This window comes from Lithobates pipiens, unplaced genomic scaffold, assembly GCF_037356315.1.
Source record: "Lithobates pipiens isolate NorthernLeopardFrog02 unplaced genomic scaffold, aLitPip1_a1.2 Scaffold_8, whole genome shotgun sequence".
Lineage (NCBI taxonomy): Eukaryota > Metazoa > Chordata > Amphibia > Anura > Ranidae > Lithobates > Lithobates pipiens.
In genome coordinates, this window is record NW_027507903.1 from 67,664,593 (window position 1) to 67,687,425 (window position 22,833).

Consider the following 22,833-nt stretch of genomic DNA (forward strand, 5'->3'; position numbering starts at 1 on the left):
ATGACTCCCATGGTTCAAGCTTCACCATCTCTCTCAGCCTGTTGCCTTGGGGTTGTAGTTAGGCATGTTGGAAAATCTCAGTAATCTTTTGGAATTGATCCTATTTATTTCTCCTTGGATAAAAGGGCAAATAGTTATTTTTCTGCACCACACTGTAACATTTTGTTCATCAGAGAGAACATGTCTTTGTAGGCAGGTATGGTGCTGTAGTATGTCCTCCAACATGAAGTATCTCCTACCATGGGCTCCTGACAGCAATTCAGTGGAGGATGGCATCTATTATTGGATGTTGAAATCCCTTAAGATTTTGGATACAGAGGTTCCTCTGCATCATTTAGATGTGCCCAAAGTGTGGGAGCAAGGATAGGACACAATCTGCTTGCCAAGGTAAGAGTAGGCACAGTATAGGGAAAGGAACTATATGTGGAGGGACAGTGCAGGTCGACTCTACAGGGCAGCATTGTGAAAGAGGCTTCATCATTTTCAGCCAGCTATCTGGAACCATCCTCCCACCCCAAACAGGCAATACATAGCATCCTTCTGGGAACTCAAAGCAGGGTAGCCTTACTAGTTTTACATCAACATGCTTTGCTGTCACCCTGTACCTCTCTGCTGGCATCCTAGAAACCAAAGACGTGTTGCTCTAAAGCTAACATTTACAGGAGGTAACATTTACGGGAGGACTGTAATTCTTCTGTCCAGATTTGCTCTACCTCCTTGCTGCTCTACCGCCTGAAAGGTAAGGAGGGGACTCTGCCAGGCACACTTTCATGTAATGAAGCTCTGCTGGGCACTTCTGGATGTAAGACAGAGCTCTACTGTACACTGAAGAATGTATGGGGAGACGGTGATGTGTACCCCTACATGAAAGGGGGACTCTGCTGGGCACTCCTAAATCTAAGGGGAGATTCTGCTGTGCACTGCTGGTTGCAAGAGCCACTGTGATGGGCACTCCACAATGTAAGAGGGTTATCTGGTGGGCACTCCTGCATGTAAGATGGACTCTGATGGATACTCCTGAAAGTAGGATGGACTCTGCTGGGCATTGCTGGCTGTAAGGGGACTGTGATGGGCACTCTTGGTTGTAAGTAGGTAATCTGATCAATCTGATCTTGGATGCAAGATGGGTGGACTGTAATGGACACTCTAGAATGTTAGAGTAGACTCTTTTTAAACCATATTTTTTGGGGGGTAAAATATACAATGTAGCTCTTGTATTAAAAAGTTTGGAGACCCCTGTTATAAATAAAAAACATTGACAGTTTTAGAAAGATATATTGCAATGATAAAGTGCTATAGAGCACTGGTAACATGGCAGTTTTTTTTCTAAGTGTGAATGAACCTTAAAGTGTTAGTAAAGCTTCCATTATTTTTTATAAAAAAAATAAACATGTCATACTTACCTGCTCTGTGCACTGATTTTGCATAGAACAGCCCTGATCCTCCTCTTATGGGGACCCCCGTCAGAGCTCCAGGCTCCCCTTCTTCAGCGAGTATCCCTTTAGAAAACCACTTTCTATGGGGGGCGCTCATGTAGGCTTGCTCCCGAGCCTCACTGTCTGTGTCTATAGACACAGACACAGGGGTTTGACCCCTCCCCTCACTCCCACATCATAGGATTGGATTGTCTGCATCAGGAGCTAATGGCTCCTGTTGCTATTTATACGCCTAGTGAGGAAGAATAGAGTTTGGACAGCTTTTGCTCTTGTGCAAAAACACTGAATTGGAATGGACTCAAGTATGTATAAGGAGGGTGAAGGGACAACGGAGGGTTTTTTACCTTAATGCATAGAATTGTTATATTATTATACAGGATTTATATAGCGCCAGCAGTTTGCACATCGCTTTGCGCTTTACATGATCGCAGACAATACAATTACAATACAATTCATTACAGGTGGAATCATAGGGTCCTGCTCGAGCTTACAATCTAAAAGGGGGGTTGAGCAATACAAAAGGTAATTACTGTGGGGGATGGACCGATGGAGAAAATAAAACTATAGTTGTTGGCAGGGCATTTTTTCAGTGGGAACACGGGGGAATGCAGTTCCAGCAGCTCCAGCACCTCCAGCACTGAATGTATGTAATGGCAAGGGGTGATAGGGTGGGCTGGTGGGTCTATTTTTGCTGGAGCAGATCTATTTTTGAGTGGCAGTCTATTGTTGCTGGTGTGTAATTATTGCTGCAAGAGATCTACTATTGATGGAGGGGGGTCTACTGTTGCTGGCTGCTGGGTAGTCTATTGATGCTGGCTGCTGGGAGATCTGTTGTTGCTGCTCGGAGGTATTTTGTTGTGGGGGTCCATTCTTGCTAGGGGGGTCTATTGTTTCTGAATGAATCTATTGTTGCTGGCTGTGGGGAATCTATTTTGCGACTTTTCTTGCAATCATTAACAAATTTCATACAAATTACTTAGCACCACAAAATTATACTTGGCTCTGTACTCTCTAAAAGGGGCAGTACTGAGAGGTGGGTAAGGGGTGAAACCAAGCAAAGGTGCTCATAGGTGGGTAGGGGGCGGAGATAGGAAGTGTCTCAGAAGGGTGCAGTTCCTGCACCTATTCTCAGAAAAAAAAAGCCCTGGTTGTTGGGCAGGACAGGTTTTTTTGATGAGAAAAGTTTTCAGGGATCACCTAAAAGTGGATAGAGTAGGAGATAGTCAAACAGATCAGGGTAGGGAATTCCAAACGATGGGAGAAGCTGGAGAGAAGTCCTGGAGGAGAGCATAAGAGGAGGTGACAAGGGAAGTAGAGAGCAGAAGGTTTTGGGAGGAACGAAATAAACAAAGGTAAAAAAAAATGGAAGCCTTTACAAACACTTTGACTGTCCTCATGTTTCCATATTCCATACGGCACAGTTTGGCAAGACAACATACCCGTTTGTGTCCTATTTCAGCCTAATGCCAGGAATCAGAACATGAGCTAGTTTTGTTTTGCTTACTGCTCATGTAGGAATCCAATTCATTTTTTTCTTTCTCTCCCTAAAAAATATTGGTCTTTCTTTGATTTCGATGATAAACGGTGCCTTGGAACTGTTTGTCTTATTGCAGATTAAATCACGTATTGACTATAAACATGTCCATGAAATACAAGCAGAACCCTTTAAATTAGATATTGTGGAGGAAAGCGGAAAAAAGTAATTTCATTTTCTGCTACAGTATGTTTCACATCAATACAAGGAGTTAGACACATTTCTCTGTCCATGCAGTGACACAGCCATTGGCAACTGGCTAATGTAGTTGCTGTTTTCCAGCTCCCTTTAATAGGCTCAAACTGATGTGTAGAAATAGTGCCTTAGAACCGTCTATTTCCCCTTTAGACTTTTTTTTTTTTTTTGGTTGGGAACTTTAATCTGTAAACAGGATGAGAGGGACAAGAAGTGATAAAGACAGAGTTACTGAAACTGAGCTAAAAATAAGCCAATGCGATGGCTAAATATAGACATGGGAAAAAGGTTTTGATTCACATTGTACTTATCCTCTGGCTAGTTAGTTGGAGATGTTAGATTATATTGGATGTAAAGAATAAGTTACCAGAGTATAGAAATAACCTTGACGTAAACTACAAATACCCACAATGCACTGCAATGCATGCTAAATCATTATAGCTGCCATAGAGTCCAGTAGAACTCCTTAGTAATCCCATCTCTAATTTCGTTGCTAGCAACCATTAAGGGAGCACTGGCGCCACCCCCTCTGTCATGCCAGCCCCTTCTATGTAGAACAGATAGATTCATGCATAAAAAGAGGGGAAAATACTGCGCTAAACCTGTAATGGGTGCAAAAGCAGCTAACACTCAAAGCCCTTGTACATTCCGACAAAAAAATCCGTCTGATTTTTTCCTGACGGATTTTGTCCGAAAACTGGTGTGGCATAAACACGGTCGGAAAAAGTTGATGGAAAAATCCGATTGTTCGGAACGTGATGACGTTCGTTCCTTGCGATGGGACTATGTTCAGGCTAGTAGCCAATAGCTTTGGTCTCGTAATTTTATCTGAGCATGCGTGGTACTTTGTCCGATCGGAATTCTCTACAAACAATTGGACAAAGTCCGATCGGATCATGTTGTCGGAAAATTTTATATCCAGCTCTCAAACTTTGTTGGTCGGACATTCCGACAGAAAAAGTCAGATGGAGCCCACACGCGGTCGGATTATCCGACAACACGGTTCGATCGTACATTTTCTGTCTGAATTTCCGACCGTGTGTACAAGGGCAAACAAAGTCAAAACAACATGTGAAACAATATGTGTAGCGCTCAAAAATATAACCACATGAATGGGAACATAATCATGTGAGTGAAAAATGTGTAAATGTGAAAATTAACCAGTTGCCGACCGCCGCACGACGATGTACGTCGACAGCATGGCACGGGCAGGCATATTGGCGTACATGTACGTCCCTTGCCTCCCGCGGGTCGGGGGCCCGATCGGGCCCCCGCCCGGTGCCTGCGGCGGTCGGTTTTCGTCCGGGAGCGATCCGGGACGAGGGGGCAGCCATTCATTCATGGCCACCCCCACGCGATCGCTCCCGACGAATAGGAATCCCCCGTGACATCACTTCCTCTCCTGTAATGTAAACACAGGAGAGGAAGTGATGTATTCTCTCCTCCGTGTCGGTATTTTTCGTTCCGACACGGAGGAGAGCGGATCGGTGAGTTGCACCAACACTCTACACACACAGTAGAACATGCCAGGCACACTCACACCCCCCCTTTACCCCCCGATCACCCCCCCAATTACCCCTGCCCCCCAGTCACAGTGACACCAATGTCATTTTTTTTTTTTTTTTTGCATTGGTGTCATTTGTGACTGTAATAACTGTTAGGGCAGTTAGGGTTAGCCCCCTTTAGTTCTAATGTACCCCCCTAACCCCCCCAATAAAGGTTTAACCCCGTGATCACCCCCCGTCGCCAGTGTCACTAAGGCTGGGTTCACATTGCAGCGGTTTATGAGAACGAATGTGATTCGCACCGCACTGCAGTGCAAATCACATCCGATCTCTGTGCGATTCGAGTTCAGCCATTCGCCGCACCCGCCGCAAATTCGCACGGGACCCTTTTTTTGGCCCGCAGCAGAATCGGATCGCATGGGTGTTCACACCATGCGATCCGAGTTTGCAGATCGCACTGCGATATGCGAACTGATCTGGGGGTGTCAGTAACATTTCACTGACACTCCCAGCAGTCCGCATAGGGCAGTGTGAACTGCCGCCGGGAGGCATGCGATGCGGGAACCCGCCGCGGATTCGCGGCATTTCCGCATCGCTCCAGTGTGAACCCAGCCTAATAAGCGATAATTTTTCTGATCGCCGTATTAGTGTCACAGGTGACGCTAGTTAGGCAGGTAGGTATTTAGGTTCGCCGCAGCTTTTTATAGCGCCAGGGACCCCCATATACTACCGCATAAAGCCCCCTGATTGCCCCCTAGTTAACCCTTTCACCAGTGATCACCATATAACTGTTACAGGTGACGCTGGTTGGTTAGTTATTTTTTTATAGTTTCAGGGCACCCGCCATTTATTACCTAATAAAGGTTTAACCCCCTGATCACCCGGCGGGTGTCATTTGTGACTAATAACTGTTAGGGCAGTTAGGGTTAGCCCCCTTTAGTTCTAAGGTACCCCCCTAACCCCCCCAATAAAGGTTTAACCCCGTGATCACCCCCCGTCGCCAGTGTCACTAAGGCTGGGTTCACATTGCAGCGGTTTATGAGAACGGATGTGATTCGCACCGCACTGCAGTGCAAATCACATCCGATCTCTGTGCGATTCGAGTTCAGCTATACAGATAGTATGGCTGAATTCGTGTCGCACCCGCCGCACCCGCCGCAAACTCGCACGGGACCCTTTTTTTGGTCCGCAGCAGAATCGGATCGCATGGGTGTTCACACCATGCGATCCAAGTTTGCAGATCGCACTGCGATATGCGAACTGATCTGGGGGTGTCATTAACATTTCACTGACACTCCCAGCAGTTCGCATAGGGCAGTGTGAACTGCCGCCGGGAGGCATGCGATGCGGGAACCCGCCGCGCATTCGTGGCGTTCCCGCATCGCTCCAGTGTGAACCCAGCCTAATAAGCGATCGTTTTTCTGATCGCTGTATTAGTGTCACAGGTGACGCTAGTTAGGCAGGTAGGTATTTAGGTTCGCCGCAGCTTTTTATAGCGCCAGGGACCCCCATATACTACCGCATAAAGCCCCCTGATTGCCCCCTAGTTAACCCTTTCACCAGTGATCACCATATAACTGTTACAGGTGACGCTGGTTGGTTAGTTATTTTTTTATAGTTTCAGGGCACCCGCCATTTATTACCTAGTCTCACTAGTGTACCCCTAAAATTAGGGGTGTCTACTTTCCAAAATGGGGTCATTTGGGGGGGGTTTGTGCCATCTTGGCATTTTATGGCCTTCAAAACTGTAACGCCCTTAGAAAGCCTGAAGGCGGTGCTTGGTTTCGGGGCCCCGTACGCGGCTAGGCTCCCAAAAAGTCCCACATATGTGGTATCCCCGTACTCAGGAGAAGCAGCAGAATTTATTTTGGGGTGTCATTTCACATATGCCCATGGCATGCGTGAGCAATATATCATTTAGTGACAACTTTGTGAAAAAAAAAAAAAAAAAAAAAAAGTTTGTAATTTTCCCGCAACTTGTGGCAAAATATAAAATATTCCATGGACTCAACATGCCTCTCAGCAAATAGCTTGGGGTGTCTACTTTCTAAAATGCGGTCATTTGTGGGGGTTTTGTGCCATCTTGGCATTTTATGGCTTTCAAAACTGTAATAGGTAGTGAGAAGTGAACTCAAAAATTTACGCCCTTAGAAAGCCTGAAGGCGGTGCTTGGTTTTCGGGGCCCCGTACGCGGCTAGGCTCCCAAAAAGTCCCACATATGTGGTATCCCCGTACTCAGGAGAAGCAGCAGAATTTATTTTGGGGTGTCATTTCACATATGCCCATGGCATGCATGAGCAATATATCATTTAGTGACAACTTTGTGAAAAAAAAAAAAAAAGTTTGTAATTTTCCCGCAACTTGTGGCAAAATATAAAATATTCCATGAACTCAACATGCCTCTCAGCAAATAGCTTGGGGTGTCTACTTTCTAAAATGGGGTCATTTGTGGGGGTTTTGTGCCATCTTGGCATTTTATGGCCTTCAAAACTGTAATAGGTAGTGAGAAGTGAACTCAAAAATTTACGCCCTTAGAAAGCCTGAAGGCGGTGCTTGGTTTTCGGGGCCCCGTACGCGGCTAGGCTCCCAAAAAGTCCCACATATGTGGTATCCCCGTACTCAGGAGAAGCAGCAGAATTTATTTTGGGGTGTCATTTCACATATGCCCATAGCATGTGTGAGCAATATATCATTTAGTGACAACTTTGTGTAAAAAACACATTATTCAATCGCTTGAGGCAAAAAAATAAAATATTCAATGGGCTCAACATGCCTCTTATCAATTTCCTTAGGGGGTCTACTTTCCAAAATGGGGTCATTTGGGGGGGTTTTGTACTGCCCTGCCAATTTAGCACCTCAAGAAATGAGATAGGCAGTCGTAAACTAAAAGCTGTGTAAATTCCAGAAAACGTACCTTAGTTTGTAGATGTGACAACTTTTGCGCAAACCAATAAATATACAATTATTGACTTTTTTTTTACCAAAGACATGTGGCTGAATACATTTTGGCCTAAATGTATGACTAAAATTGAGTTTATTGGATTTTTCTAATAACAAAAAGTAGAAAATATCATTTTTTTTCAAAATTTGCGGTCTTTTTACGTTTATATCGCAAAAAATAAAAATCACAGAGACAATCAAATACCATCAAAAGAAAGCTCTATTTGTGGGAAGAAAAGGACGCAAATTTTGTTTGGGTACAACATTGCATGACCGCGCAATTACCAGTTAAAGCAGCGCAGTGCCAAAGTGTAAAAAGACCTCTGGTCATTTACCAGCAAAATGGTCCGGTCTGAAAGTGGTTAATAAACAATAAAATGTATAAAAAATCCGCACAATGTGTCAAAACACTCAAGAGCAGGCACGGTGAGTGCTAATGGTCTAATCAAATGAAATAGTTAAAAAATATAACGTGAAAAGTTCTTTAAGGCCTCCCTTCGAGGCAGACTTGACACTGATGTAGATATGTCAATCAAATCCTGACAACGGTGTATACATAATAGGGTACTCTTACCAGCAGAGATGGACACACATACCATACGGCAGTGGTGTCACCTAGGATGCATTGGTAGGCAGCTCGCAATCCTGGAACCGTGAAAGTCCACAAAGGACCATTGGAGCAGCAGCCAAAAATGTCCTAGAAGGATCCACATAGGAATAGGCAGACCAAGATCAAAAATGGCAAGATGGAATATAAAAGGGAATAAAAGGAAAAAGCTCCATATGGTGCAGGTCAACCAATATCGTTTATTGGGCTATAAATTCTCACAACAACTTGTAAGATAAAAATGAAGTAAAAACAATCCGCAATCCAATGAATGAAATGGAAAGGATAAAAAAGCAATGTGGGTGTCAAGTACCTAGTGGTGAGTCCGGATTGCAGAAGGAGACCTCTCTTGCGTCCCAGACTCGCGGCCCCTGATAGAGGAGACAGGAGGCGTGGGAGTCGAAGGTAGCACGAGTGCCTGGCAGGATCAACAGCCGAAGGATGGATCTGGCAGCTCTCAGGAAGCTGTATCAGGGTCAGCAGGCCTTGGTGGCAGGAGACAGGAACCAGCAGGCAGCAGGGCACACAGGAAGCTTGCAACTGGACCAGCAGCACTTGGCAGTAGGAGACAGGAGCCAGCAGGTAGTAAGGCACCCCGGAGCGATGAAACCCTCAGGAACAGGCACACAGGGAAGCCAGGCAAGCTGGGTCAAACCAGATGATCGCTACAGGAACAGACGCAGGAAGCAGAGGCAGGGTCATGGAGCAAGCCGGAGTCGGTAGCGGATAATCACGGATGGACCAGAGGATGAGACGGATGTGGAGTCATAGACAAGCTGGAGGTCAGAGGCTGGCAGAGAGCAGGGAAGGTCACAGGTCAAGCCGGGTCAATGCATACAATCAGATCAGAAGGGGAGAGCAAGGTTTAAATAGCCCGCCTGGCGCCGGTAACCATGCGCGCAAGCCTTTCCTTAAAGTGGGAGTCTCAAATGAGCAAGCCCAACGTGTTTCGACACAAGGGGTCTTCAGCTTGGGCTTGCTCATTGAGTTAAGCCTTTTACACACGGTCGGACATTCCGATCACAAAATCATTTTTTTCCGATGGATTTTTATCTAAACTGGTGTTGCATACACGAACAAAGTTGGCTGAAAATCTGATTGTTTGGAACGTGATGACATTCGTTTGTTATGACAGGACTACATTTAGGTTAGTAAGCTAACAGCTTTGGTCTCGTAATTTTATCTGAGCATGCGTGGCACTTTGTCCGATTTGAATTATCTACAAACGATCAAAAAAGTCCAATCAGATTTTTTGTTGGAAAATTTGAGATCCTGCTCTCAATTTTTTTCCGTCGGAATTTCCGACGGAAAAAGTCAGATAGAGCCCACACACGATCGGTTTTCCGACAATATAATCCGATCAGACCTTTTTCATCGGAATTTCCGACCGTGTGTACAGAGCATTAAACTTTGAATGACAATTGCACGGTCATGCGACGTTGTACCTAAATGAAAAAATTTTCCCCCACAATTAGAGCTTTCTTTTGGTGGTATTTGATCACCTCTGCGTTTATTTTTGTGCTATAAACAAAAAAAGACTGACAATCTTGAAAAAAACACAATATTTATTAATTTTTACTATAATAAATATCACAATTTTTTTTTTAAAACAAATTTTTTCTCTGTTGAGGCTGATATGTATTCTTTTACATATTTTTGGTAACAAAAATTTGCAATAAGCGTACATTGATTGGTTTGTGCAAAAGTTATAGTGTCTACAAAATAGGGGATAGATTTATGTAATTTTTATTATTATTACTACTCATGCCTGCAATCTACAATTTTTATAGTGACTGCGACACTGTGGTGGACAGATCGGACACTTTTGACACTATTTTGGAACCATTGACATTTATAAAGTGATCTGAGCTATAAAAATGCATTGATTACTGTATAAATGTCACTGGCAGGGAAGGGGTTAACACTAGGGGGCGCTGAAGGGGTTAAATGTGTGTCCCAGGGAGTGATTCTAACTGTGGGGGAGGGGACTGATGAGGGGAGGAGATCGATCGGGGTTCCTATATACAAGGAACATATGATCAGATCCACGTCTCTGCTCTGGGATGAGCAATCACGGGTGCCCGGCAGACATCGCAGCAACCGGGCACATGCACCGGGTCCCCAGTGATGTGGCGAGCATGCACACTCTCCACAATGCCGGGAAGTCAAAGACGTCATATGATGTCCGCCCGGAGGGGGGAAGGGTCCCTGTTGCCATCATTTTACAATACGGCGGTAGGCAAGTGGTTAAAGGCACAGGGGCGCACTGGACACCCAGCACATAGCACAATGGCAGCAAAGGTGTCCAGTGTGTCCTCTCACCAATATTACATCAGTAACAAACAAAATGGCCCCTGCCCCCACCTATAACTGTCCTTCACAGGAAGGAGCACATGGAGAAGGTTTCCCCCACCCGCCCCTCCACCTGGGAGAAGACAAGACAATGGCCTGGCAGAAGGGATTTCCCTATCAACACAGACAGTGTTGATGGGGGAATCGAGCTAATTTCAAACACAGGTTGCAGGAAAGAAAATTGCTCAGTGTATGGCCGGCCTAAAGCTTATAGCTTTTTTCTTTCAACCCAGTGGGCTGAACGAAAAAAAAAAAAAATGACCGCTCCGGTCGGAGCCGCTGTACTAACTATCTGATCAGGGGCGTATCTGCCGTGTATCTGCTACGAGGTAGACAAGGCATGTGCCTTGGGTGGCAGTTTTCAGGGGGGCGGCACTGCCCCCCAGGCTCCCTCTTCCTGCCACTTCATCCCGCTGCACTGACCCCTGCAACCCGAAGCCCTGCAGCTGTCGGCTTCCCTCCTCTGGCCTCCCGTTGACTTTGGGAGCTGCAGAGAATCCATAGAGGGACTGGTTTGTCCACATAGACCCTCTCTCTGCTCCTCTGACCCTTCCTTTAGCGCCAGAGGCGGCTCTTTAATTAGGCAAATTAGGCGGTGGCCTAAGGCCTCACTCTCACAGGGGCCTCACGGCTGCCTAATTTGGCCGACCCAGACACGGAGCATCGGGAGTAATTTGGCAGTCCTTTTTTAGTCTTGACCCTTCAGCAGAAGCTTCTATTGGACCGGCTGCAGTACACAGGGGCAGAATGTCGGTTGCTTTCTACTGATCCCTTGTGTGTATGAGGCTTTAGGCTTAGTCTACACTTGCAATTGGGAGGCAGAAAACACAGGTGGTTTTACCCCCCCCCCCCCCACCTTAAGCTGCACGGCAGTACCATTCAAGTGAATGGTGCCACTCTGTAACTGCGTTCAATGCACATGGTTGCTGTGCAGTGGTGTGGGCTTTTAGGGGTTTAACAGACAGTGAGGAAGTGACATATAATCTCCTCACTGTCTGTCAAGGGCCATCTGAAAAGTGACCCACTGTGGATCAGTCTTCAGAGGACAATACTATGTGAATAATATAACAAATTTTCATCAGCTCAAATAATAACCTTAATCACTAAATAGAGATATGTGTGGTAGGTGATATACCAAAAAAACCCACCAAAAAACAATGAAAAAATACTCCCCCCCCACACCTAGCTTCTAGCAGCCCATTCGACGTAACGCATCCATCCAATCAGACGGAGGCAGTACGGATGGAATAGGAGTTCCATGACCAGTTGATCCCAGAGAGGGAACCTGCTTTTTCTGACCTTCTGAAACGGGTCAGAACGTGAGGTGAGCGGCTAGGATATTGGGGTGGAGGAGAGCACTTGCATTTCCATCGTTTATGCACTGGTGGTGTGTTGTGCTTTTTTTGTGCAGAAGACTCTGAGGATTATATTTGTGCATTCGGAATCTTATTTTTATTCTATTTATTTTTTGAGTGTGTGGACTTTATCTTTATTGTTTAGTGTTCACTATTCACACTGAGGGAACACGTATATTTCATTATTATGTATTTTTCACTACTCCCAGTCAGGGAACACCAATATTTGATTGTACACTCAGTATCTTGCTATATTGCAATCACATATTCTTATTTAAGGATTTATTGGGGGTTATTTAGGAAGCACAACACTGTTTTGTTATGTATAATACTATGCGAATGAGCCCTTAAAAGCCCTTAAAACTTCTTTCCAAATAAACAGCATCTCTTTTATGGACACAACATACATTTTATTTATATGCAGACATGGGCAAATCCCAGGTAGGCAATGCACTTAATAAAAAAGCTGACACTCAACTCTTTTTGAACCTTTTCCATTACAGAAACACATCATTTTACTTTGAAGTGTAACTCCAGTATGGAAAGGTTATGCACTCTGTTAGGATTTCTTTTTGCTGTCTTTTACTGCCTAGACTAGGGTTTGTCAACCAGGTTCCATGGAATCCTAGGGTTCCTCCGCAGATTGCTAGGGGTTATTTGAGCAAGGAGCAATTTCTGCCTCTCAGGTAAGTTCCCACTGACATCATTGATCTTTTTAGCTATTTGTAAAGAGGTAATTCTTCCCAATGTTTACAAGTGTAAGGAGCATTCTTCCCACTGACCATAACACTAAAGTTCCACGGGTTGTAGATATAGTAGTTTTTAGCAGAGGTTCCATGAGACCGGAAAATTATTTTAAGGATTTCTCTGTGTTGAAAAGGTTGAGAAAGGCTGGCCTAGATGATAGCTATCACTGAAATTGAAATGTCTTTCTTTCCTTTCTTTCTTTCTTTCTTTCTTTCTTTCTTTCTTTCTTTCTTTCTTTCTTTCTTTCTTTCTTTTTCCTTCCTCTCTCCATTCCTTCCTTCCTCTATAATTTAAACCGAAATTTCTTTTTTTTCTTTCTTTTTCTTTCTTTCTTTCTTTCTTTCTTCCCTTTTCCCTCCTTCTTTCCTTCCTTCCTCTAGCATTGAAACAGAAATAGTTTTTTTTCTTTCTTTCTTTCTTCCTCCTTCCTCTATCACTCAAACAGAAATGTATTTTCATTCTTTCTTTCTTTCTTTTTTTCTTTCTTCCTTCTTTCCTCTATCACTCAAACTGATTTTTTTCATTCTTTCTTTCTTTCTTTCTTTCTTTCTTTCTTTCTTCTTCCTTCCTTCCTCTATCACTGGAACAGAAATGTATTTTCTTTCTTTCTTTCTTTCTTTCTTTCTTTCTTTCTTTCTTTCTTTCTTCTTCCTTCCTTCCTCTCCATTCCTTCCTTCCTTCCTCTATCACTGAAAAAGAAATGTCTTTCTTTCTTTATTTTTTCCTTCCTCTCTTCCTTCCTTCGTCTATCACTGAAACAGAAATGTATTTTTCTTTCTTTCTTTCTTCCTTCTTCCCTCCTTCTTTCCTTCCTTTATCATTGAAACTGAAATTTATTCTTTCTTTCTTTCTTTCTTTCTTTCTTTCTTTCTTTCTTTCTTTCTTCTTCCTTCCTTCCTCTATCACTGGAACAGAAATGTATTTTCTTTCTTTCTTTCTTTCTTTCTTTCTTTCTTTCTTTCTTTCTTTCTTTCTTTCTTTCTTTCTTTCTTCTTCCTTCCTTCCTCTCCATTCCTTCCTTTCTTCCTCTATCACTGAAAAATAAATGTCTTTCTTTCTTTCTTTCTTTATTTTTTCCTTCCTCTCTTCCTTCCTTCATCTATCACTGAAACAGAAATGTATTTTTCTTTCTTTCTTTCTTTCTTTCTTTCTTTCTTCTTCCCTCCGTCTTTCCTTCCTTCCTCTATCATTGAAACTGAAATGTATTATTAATTTCTTTCTTTCTTTCCTCTATCACTCATACAGAATTTCTTTCTTTCCTCTATCACTCATACAGAATTTCTTTCTTTCTTTCCTCTATCACTCATACAGAATTTCTTTCTTTCTTTCTTTCTTTCCTCTATCACTCATACAGAATTTCTTTCTTTCTTTCTTTCTTTCTTTCTTTCTTTCTTTCTTTCTTTCTTTCTTTCTTTCTTTCTTTCTTTCTTTCTTTCTTTCTTCCCTCCTTCTTTCCTTCCTTCCTCTATCATTGAAACAGAAATGTATTATTAATTTCTTTCTTTCTTTCCTCTATCACTCATACAGAATTTCTTTCTTTCCTCTATCACTCATACAGAATTTCTTTCTTTCTTTCTTTCCTCTATCACTCATACAGAATTTCTTTCTTTCTTTCCTCTATTACTCATACAGAATTTCTTTCTTTCTTTCCTCTATTACTCATACAGAATTTCTTTCTTTCTTTCTTTCCTAATTTCTTTCTGCCTTTCTTCCTTTCTTTCCTCCTTTCCTACTTTCTTATCTCCTTTCTTTCTTTCTTTCTTTCTTTCTTTCTTTCTTTCTTTCTTTCTTTCTTTCTTTCTTTCTTTCTTTCCTCCTTTCTTTCCTCCTTTTCCTCCTTTCTTTCCTCCTTTCCTCCTTTCTTTCCCTCTTTCCTTCTTTCTTTCTTTCTTTCTTTCTTTCTTTCTTTCTTTCTTTCTTTCTTTCTTTCTTTCTCTATCACTGAAACAGAAATGTATTTTTCTTTCTTTCTTTCTAATGTAACAATAAATGAGAACTGTCTCTGATTTTTTTGAGTTGGAATCCTAAGTTACAAGCACATCTCCTATATCTATTTGGCAATACAGCTACAGAAAAGTAATTTTTGAACATGTTTGTATAATGGTAAATGAGAAACCAGGGTCAATAACAAATGTCAGCATGAACAAATCCAAACACATGTGAAGTAAGATGGTCACTATGGGTAGCAAATTTCTGGATCACCTCCTCAGACCACCCACCGATGTAGACAACTTCGAAAAATAGATTGTAACAACATGCAACCAAGTGGAAGAAATTCCATGTATTTTACGATTTGTTTGTAAGGTCTTCTATATTACCTTATTCTGAGGAAACCACTGACATTTTAAAGACAGAGGTAGAAATAAATACGACTGAAAGAAATGTATGTGCTCAAATACAAACGGCATTCATATATTGTATATAACATTTGAGATGCTGGAAGAGTGTGACTGCATGTTAAGAGGCAACATTCTCAGTTAACCCTCTGCATACTGCTGTACACCATTAGATACTTCCAGTGTACAGCGTTCAATGGTTCCTTCCACCAACCTCCCCGTTACTATTATGTCTTGTAGTTATACGGAGACCAGTGAATGGGACCAGTGAATGGAGCAGGGGACACTGGAAGTTTTTGATGCACGGACTTCGGCAGAGAATTGGTAATTAATCATTCAGCAGTTTGGGCAGAAGGAAAGGTATTTGTTATCTTCTTTTACAAGGACATTTTGATCAATTTACTTCTGTTGACTGGATTGATATAGGATAATCAGTGAAAGTGGAAATAAAGTCTGATGTACTCATCTCCCCTTCAGTGATTCAACATTTGCAAGCTTCCTCACCACCATTAACCTCCCTGGCGGTATTATTATGTCAGATTTTCTGATGCTCAAAGTGGTACACTGTTTTGCATGGAAATATGGCGTTTTATATTGTAGGCCTGTAACTCTTATGCCCCATACACATGATTGGATTTTCCGACAACAAATGTTGGATGTGAGCTTGTTGGCGGAAACTCCGACCATGTGTACGCTCCATCGAACATTTGTTGTCGGACTTTCCGACAACAAATATTGGCTAGCAGGTTCTCAAATTTTCCGCCAACAAGTCAGACTTTCCGATCGTGTGTACACAAGTCCGTCGGGAAAAAGTCCACGCATGCTCGAAAACAAGTACGAGCCAGAGATATAACTAGCGTTCGTAACAAATAATAATATAATAATAATAATAATAATAATAATAATAATAATAATTCAATAATGTAATCAAATGAAAAGCACTGAAATTTGCTCAGTTGCAGAATTGACGCTTTCAGTGTTTGATGACGAATTTCCCCACAAATCACTATCACTCAATTCGGCAATTTTCTGCAAGATTCTAATTTATTATCGCTGTTTTCTATCTGGTCTAAAAAGCTGGTCTAAAACCACATTTGATGTAAAGCGACAATTTTTGGTTGTTATGGACAAACTCCAGTTTCCTGGCAGAAAGAACAGTATTTATAATATAAAAATGCATGCAGAGCACTGGACAAAGCACTAGGGACCTAGATGGGGTAAGTGCTGGACCAACTGGCAGACAGCAGGCGGGGGAAGTATCCACCCGGCCTGGGGGGGGGGGGGGGTTGTTTGCCGCCCCCCCCCCCCAAAAAAAAAACTACCAACTGCCACTGACTGATAGGAAGAATGATTGGGAACTACAAGCCGACAGCCACAAGGGATGTCGGGGCTTGTACTTCATTCACACGCAGAGCTCTGTGTATGAATGGTGTGGTCGTGTGGGTGGAGCTCCGCACTGCCGTGCTGAATTAAAAAAGTGACAGCTAGTACAGGGTACTTCTCCCTATACTGCTGTCATAGGGAGTGCGGAGATCAGGCAGCAGCAGCAGCATTGGGAACATGTTACATGTTCCATCCTAAAAACAGGCGGAACATGTAATATGTTCCCAAAGGTGAACTTATCCTTTGACAAATAAAAACCTGGAAGCTGATTGGTTTCTATGCAGAGCGGCACCAGACTTTGCACTCTCCAGTTTTAGTAAATCAACCCCATAGTCTCTTCTGAAATAAATGCCTACCTACCAGCAATGTTTTCATTGTAAGGCTATTGATCCACTTTAACTCACCGCACATTTCTATAAACCCTTACATACTTTAAGCAAAGTGTGCATAAAAACCTGAATTATTGGTTCACATATATTTAAATACATATTCTGAGCAATGGCATTTAAGGACTTTCACTTTTTCATTGTTCTGTCCCTTAGGGGACAAAGTACACATACTATTTTTTAACATGTTCCTACATGCTGGATTGGCTTACATATACAGTACTTTAAACCTGGGTCTAGTTAGTTATCATGTTAGTTATCGTTGCTCTTTTAATCAGCTTAATTGAGGCCCAGACATAGATCTGTTACTGGACCTTATTATTTGTGACCCTGGACAGGACCTAAGTCACAACCTGTGTGCATTAATACTCATCCAGGAAAACATTCATACACCGATCACATGACAGGAGCAGTCGACCTGTGGCTCCAGAACAGATGTGGGTCTACAGATCACAGCGTGTCATAATGGCCTAGCGGTTCCTATAACATGTTAGGAATTAGACGATAACATGATGGGCCCTAGATCTGATAGTTTAAATCTGTTAGCTATTATTTTCTCTCTAGAGCTGCCTTAGCCTTGACTTTTCTTACATGCAGGATTTTCTACATACATATAAATGAAAATCTCCAACTAATTATCAGCTAGCACACCATTGTGTCTGAGCTACAAACATGTTGCCTTTGTAAATGTGGCATACATTTGTGAGTCTTGATGGCTGTTGCTGATTAAATGACATAACAAGTGACATTAGGGTGACATTAGGCAGGAATGAATAAAAAAAACAAACCCAATGTGTGATGATTGTCTGCAGTGCTATAGTGTGCAGCTTGTGAATGGAAAGACTTGGCCTTGGATCCGATCGGACCGTTTTGTCGGATATTCTGACTGTGTGTGGTCTACATCGGACTGTTTCCGTTGGATTATCCGACGGACCAAGTTTTCCAACTTGTTGGTAAAATTTTCTGAAAAAATGCTCCGATCGGACATACACCGATCATGTGTAGAGAATTCCGATCGGACAAAGTGGCACGCATGCTCAGATCAAATTCCTACACCAAAGCTATTGGCTACTAGCCTGAACGTAGTCCCGTCGTAACGAAATAACGTCATCACGTCGGATTTTCCAACAACTTTGTCCGACCGTGTGTATGCAACAGTTTCGGACAAATCCGACGGATTTGGTTGTCGGAATCTCCGACCGTGTGTACAAGGGCTAAGGGGTAATGATTGATTGGATTATATGCAGATGAATATGAAACAATTCCTTATTAGGGATTTGTAAGCACATATTCCAAAAAGGAATAATCAGAGCATGTTTCTGACACTTATGGAGCGCTCTGCAGTACCTAACACATAATAAGGGAGATTTACTAAAACGGGTGCAAATAGAATGTGGTGCAGCTGTTCAAAGTAACCAATCAGCTTCTAACTTTAGCTTGTTCAATTAAGTGTAGCGCTGATTCCTGAAGAGCATGCGCTATGTGTTTTTGGCATTCAATATTCCTGGAACCGCAGTTTGGTTTTGGGTTTAATTACTCAAAATTTTGGTCTCAGTACTAGTCTGGCTGGATTGCATTGTGTTCTGCTTGACCATAGGTGGCACTGTCATCTCTGGCCGGTGCTAGAACGCAGTCCAGTTAGATGCATTGAGTGCCAGTTTCTCTCTGAACCAGCCCAGTGTGAGTGTCACTCTTGCTGTGCATTCTGGGAGGGGGTACTTAAAGTACTGACATCACATGTTTCGGGCTTGCGGTCCAGAAGTGCTTTCTGACTGTTTGGTCTTAGTCCTCCTGACCAGCCCCCAGGGCTCTCATGGCATGGGGAGCGGTTTCACCCAACTCCAAGTCTTGGGGTTGGCTGGCCCGAGGCACAGTAACTGAAAGAAGGATTCCAAGGTGGTCCGGTGCCATCTCGTTTTGTGGAGAGGCCCAGCAACTGTGGAAGCATCCAGGGGAGGACTCTTCGAGAGAAGGCCACCCAAAGGTTGGCTTCTCAGCAGGAGCCTGGAGGCTAAGTTGAAAAACCCCAAGCAAATCTAATCTCGTATGGTATCGCCGGACTGGCTACAAGATACTGGTACTGTACGAGGGTTCTCTGAGTTGCCTACATCTTTCAGTTTATTCAAGTGTTCTACAACAAGTGGATCTGGCGTCAGTCTCTGCAGTTCTTGGGCCATCTACATTGGGAAACCCAAAGACATACACAAGGTCAAGAAGGTAACAGTAAGCCCAATTAAATCAGCCGCTCCTTCGGGGGTCAGTGCTACATGAGCAATGACAATAAAGCCTAGAAGCCGATGGGTTACCATACACACTTCTCCATTGTGGCAGGTGGCAGACAGCATGGTACAGTGGCTTGGCTCCAAGTCCTCTCCTCCATGGCGTCTTCCAGCTCCTTCCCTCCTTCTCCTAGGTGTGCAATAGGATCGGGTGACTGGTGTCAAAACCCACTTCCTGATTGGTCGGGAGGAGGATCAGTGTTACAACACACCTGGGTGGGCTGAGAGTGCACTTCCTGAGACCCAAGCCCACCCTATATTGAAGCCTATTAGATCCTCTGGCTCTAATCAGTGCTTCAAACCCCCCCCCACATTGGAGGCCATGCGCCAATGGGGCCAGATGCATGGATAGGGGAGGCAGCAATGGACGGAGGGGTGTTGTCAGTGCGCCCTTAATGGACAGACCGCACCTGAAATAGACTGTGCACTTTGCAATTGCAGTTGCGCAGTTGCGCCAGAGCTTAGTCAATGAAATGAAGCTTCATTTTGCAACAAATACCCAATCGTTTGTGTAGCGGCGGCTCCTAAAGAGCATGCGCTATGCGTTTTTCTAAAGTTAAAGTTGCCTAAACTGCAGTTTGGTTTGGGTACAATTATCTAAATTGGGCCTCAGCATCAGTCTGACTGAACTGTGAGATTCTCAGCCTGGCCACAGGGGGCACTGTCTCTTTCTGGCAGGCATGGAACTATGGTCTGGTCAGGTGCTTAAGTTACTCTCTCTCGGAGCCTGCCCAGTGGGAGTGACGCTATCTCTGTGCTTTCTGGGAGAGAATATTTAAGATGCGGAAGTCACGTGGTTCGGGGTTCTGGTCCAGAATGATGTGCTGACTTCATGGTCCTGGTCCTCCTGACCAGGCCCCAGGAAGGCTATGGCCTGGGATGCGGATCCACCTGACTTTAATGTCTCGGGGCTGGCTAGCCCAAGGCAAGGAATCTAAAGGAAGGATTCTGAGATGGTTGGGTGCCGTCTCCGGTTTGGGAGAGACCCAATGTACTTCAAGCATTCCAGGGGAGGACTCTTCAGAAGAACACCATGTATGGGTTGGTTTCTTAGCAAGAGCCTGGAAGGGCTGAAGTAACCGAGAGAAACCGGTCTTGTGGATATCGACACGCAGGCTGTAAGATCCAGGTATCCTACAAGTGTTCTCAAGCTTAGTTTTCCTACGGGTTCTACAACAATGTCTGTGGCAGAGACATTATCTTGTACGTTTCTAAAACAATGTCTGTGGCAGAGACTTGTTCCTGAGTAAGCACCAAGTTGGCTGCTAGGCCTTGTGAGAGAGGGACTGTCAAACCTGAGTGATCATCCAGCTGCAAATGGCTATATTCTGGATGCAGTCAAAGTAAGCAAGTTCTTCAACGTTTTATTTTACTTTGACACTAAGCCCTGGTACACACGGTCGGACATTCCGATGAAAAACGTCCGATTGGACCGTGTTGTCGGATAATCCGACCGTGTGTGGGCTCCATCAGACTGTTTCCGTCGGAATATCCGACCAACAAAGTTTTAGAGCTGGGCTATAAAATTTTCCGACAACATGGTCCGATCAGACTTTGCCCTATCGTTTGTAGAGAATTCCGATTGGACAAAGTGCCACACATGCTCAAATCAAATTCCTAGACCAAAGCTATTGGCTACTAGCCTGAACGTAGTCCCATCGTAACGAAATAACGTCACCACGTTCCGAACAATCGGATTTTCTGACAACTTTTTCCAACCTGGTGGCCAGTAAGGGCACTCTCATTGTAAAGAAGGAGCTGGTGGAGCTTAGCCATAAAGTTGGGTGTTCTAAGTTTCTTGGGACTTCAGGACATTATTTTAACAAGGTAAACAAGCTTTGTTGCATGACTTTGGTAAGACAGATGCAAGCTGGCCTGATACCTTTGCACATACCCTACTATTATGTTTACCATCTTAAATAACTGGTGGTAATTTGTTATAGAGATATAGTTTGCCAGGAATAATACCAGACAAAGAAGCACAATAGCAAGCGGTGGTAATCCACTCTTGCTATCCAGCGACGGATGATCATCTCTCCGGGGTCCAGCGATGGCTGATCTGAGCCACCCATCACCTGACCCCATCCCTCTCTGATGTAACGAAAACCTGCCTTCCCTCCTCATATAAGAAATGTCAGGCTGCCGGGATCCCCGCAGTGTCTCCGCCAGTGTAGACAGAGGATTGATGGACTGCGCTGCACTGGACTGGAGGGAGAGATCACCCATCGCTGGATCAGATCAGCCATCGCTGGACCCCGGAGAGATGATCATCCGTCGCTGCATAGCAAGAGTGGATTACCACCGCTGGAATCTTTTTAAAAAAAATTAATTTTTAATAAAGGACTTTTTCAAAAGTGTGTTTGTCTTTTTTAACATTCTTTTACCCTTTCTTTGTGAAATGGTAGGGGTACCCTTACCATTTCAAACGGGGGGGGCGGGATCTGGGGGTCCCCTTGTTAAAGGGGGCTTCCAGATTCTGTTAAGCCCCCAGCCCGCATATTCCCACAGCCACCGGCCAGGGTTGGGGGGATGAGGTCCTTGTCCTCATCAACATGGGGACAAGGTGCTTTGAGGGGTCACAGACCCCCAAAGCATCCTCCCAATGTTGAGGGCATGTGGCCTGGTATGGTTCAGGAGGGGGCGCTCTCTGCCAGGTTACGTGTCTGGTATGGATTTTTAGGGGAACTCCCTGCCATAATTTTTTTAAATTTGGCGTGGAGTTCTCCTTAAAATCCATACCAGACCTGAAGGGTCTGGTATGGATAGTTAGGGGGAACCCCACATAATTTGTTTTTTTTTTTTTACTTGGGGTTCCCCTTAATATCCATACCAGACCTGAAGGGTATTTTTTATAAATGACTTTCAATGACTGTTCTCTGTATTACGGGGAGCCGACAATTCATTATAGCCGCTAGTGATTTTAAATGACTTCTTTTCCTGTAGAAATTATACTTTGTGCAGGGACAGTTCTAAGCACGGGAAACATGCGCCCTTTTACAGGCATACTATAGACACCCCCCAGGTATGAAATTTAAAGGAATATTACACTTTTATTGTTTCACTTTAAGCATTATTAAAATCACTACTCCTGAAAAAATGGCAATAAACGTATATTAATTGTTTTGTTGTAGTGTATACAAAATAGGGGCTATATTTATGGCATTTTTATTATTCGTTTTTGTTTTTACTAGTAATGGTGGTGATCTATGATTTTTAACAGGACTGCGACATTGCGGCGAATAGATCGCACACCTTTGTCACATTTTTGGAACCATTGACATATAGACAGCGATCAGTGCTATAAATATGCACTGATTACTGTGTAAATATCACTGGCAGGGAAGGGGTTTACATTAGGGGACGATTGAGGGGTTAAATGTGTTCCCTCGTTTCTAACTGTGGGAGGATTGTACAGACTAGAGGAGGAGCCAAATCACTGTTCCTAACTAGTAGGAACAGACGATCTGTCTCTCCTCTCCTGAGAGTGGCCAGCGATCATCGCGCCCGCCAGCCACGTGCATCGGGTCGCCTGCTATAGCTGTTTAAGGGGCCAACATACAGCTACGCCGATTTGCATAGAAGAGATGACCTGCCGCAGTAGAATGACGGTGGCTGGTCGGCTAGTACTTAACATTAGAGACAGTGTTGCCAACCTACTAGATTTAAATTTACTGACACGGCACCCAAAATTTACTGGCACAGCCAAGTTTTTACTGGCCTTTTAGTTACAAAACTACAGTTTTAAGTGCAAAAATAAGTATTTAGGCTACAAACAAGT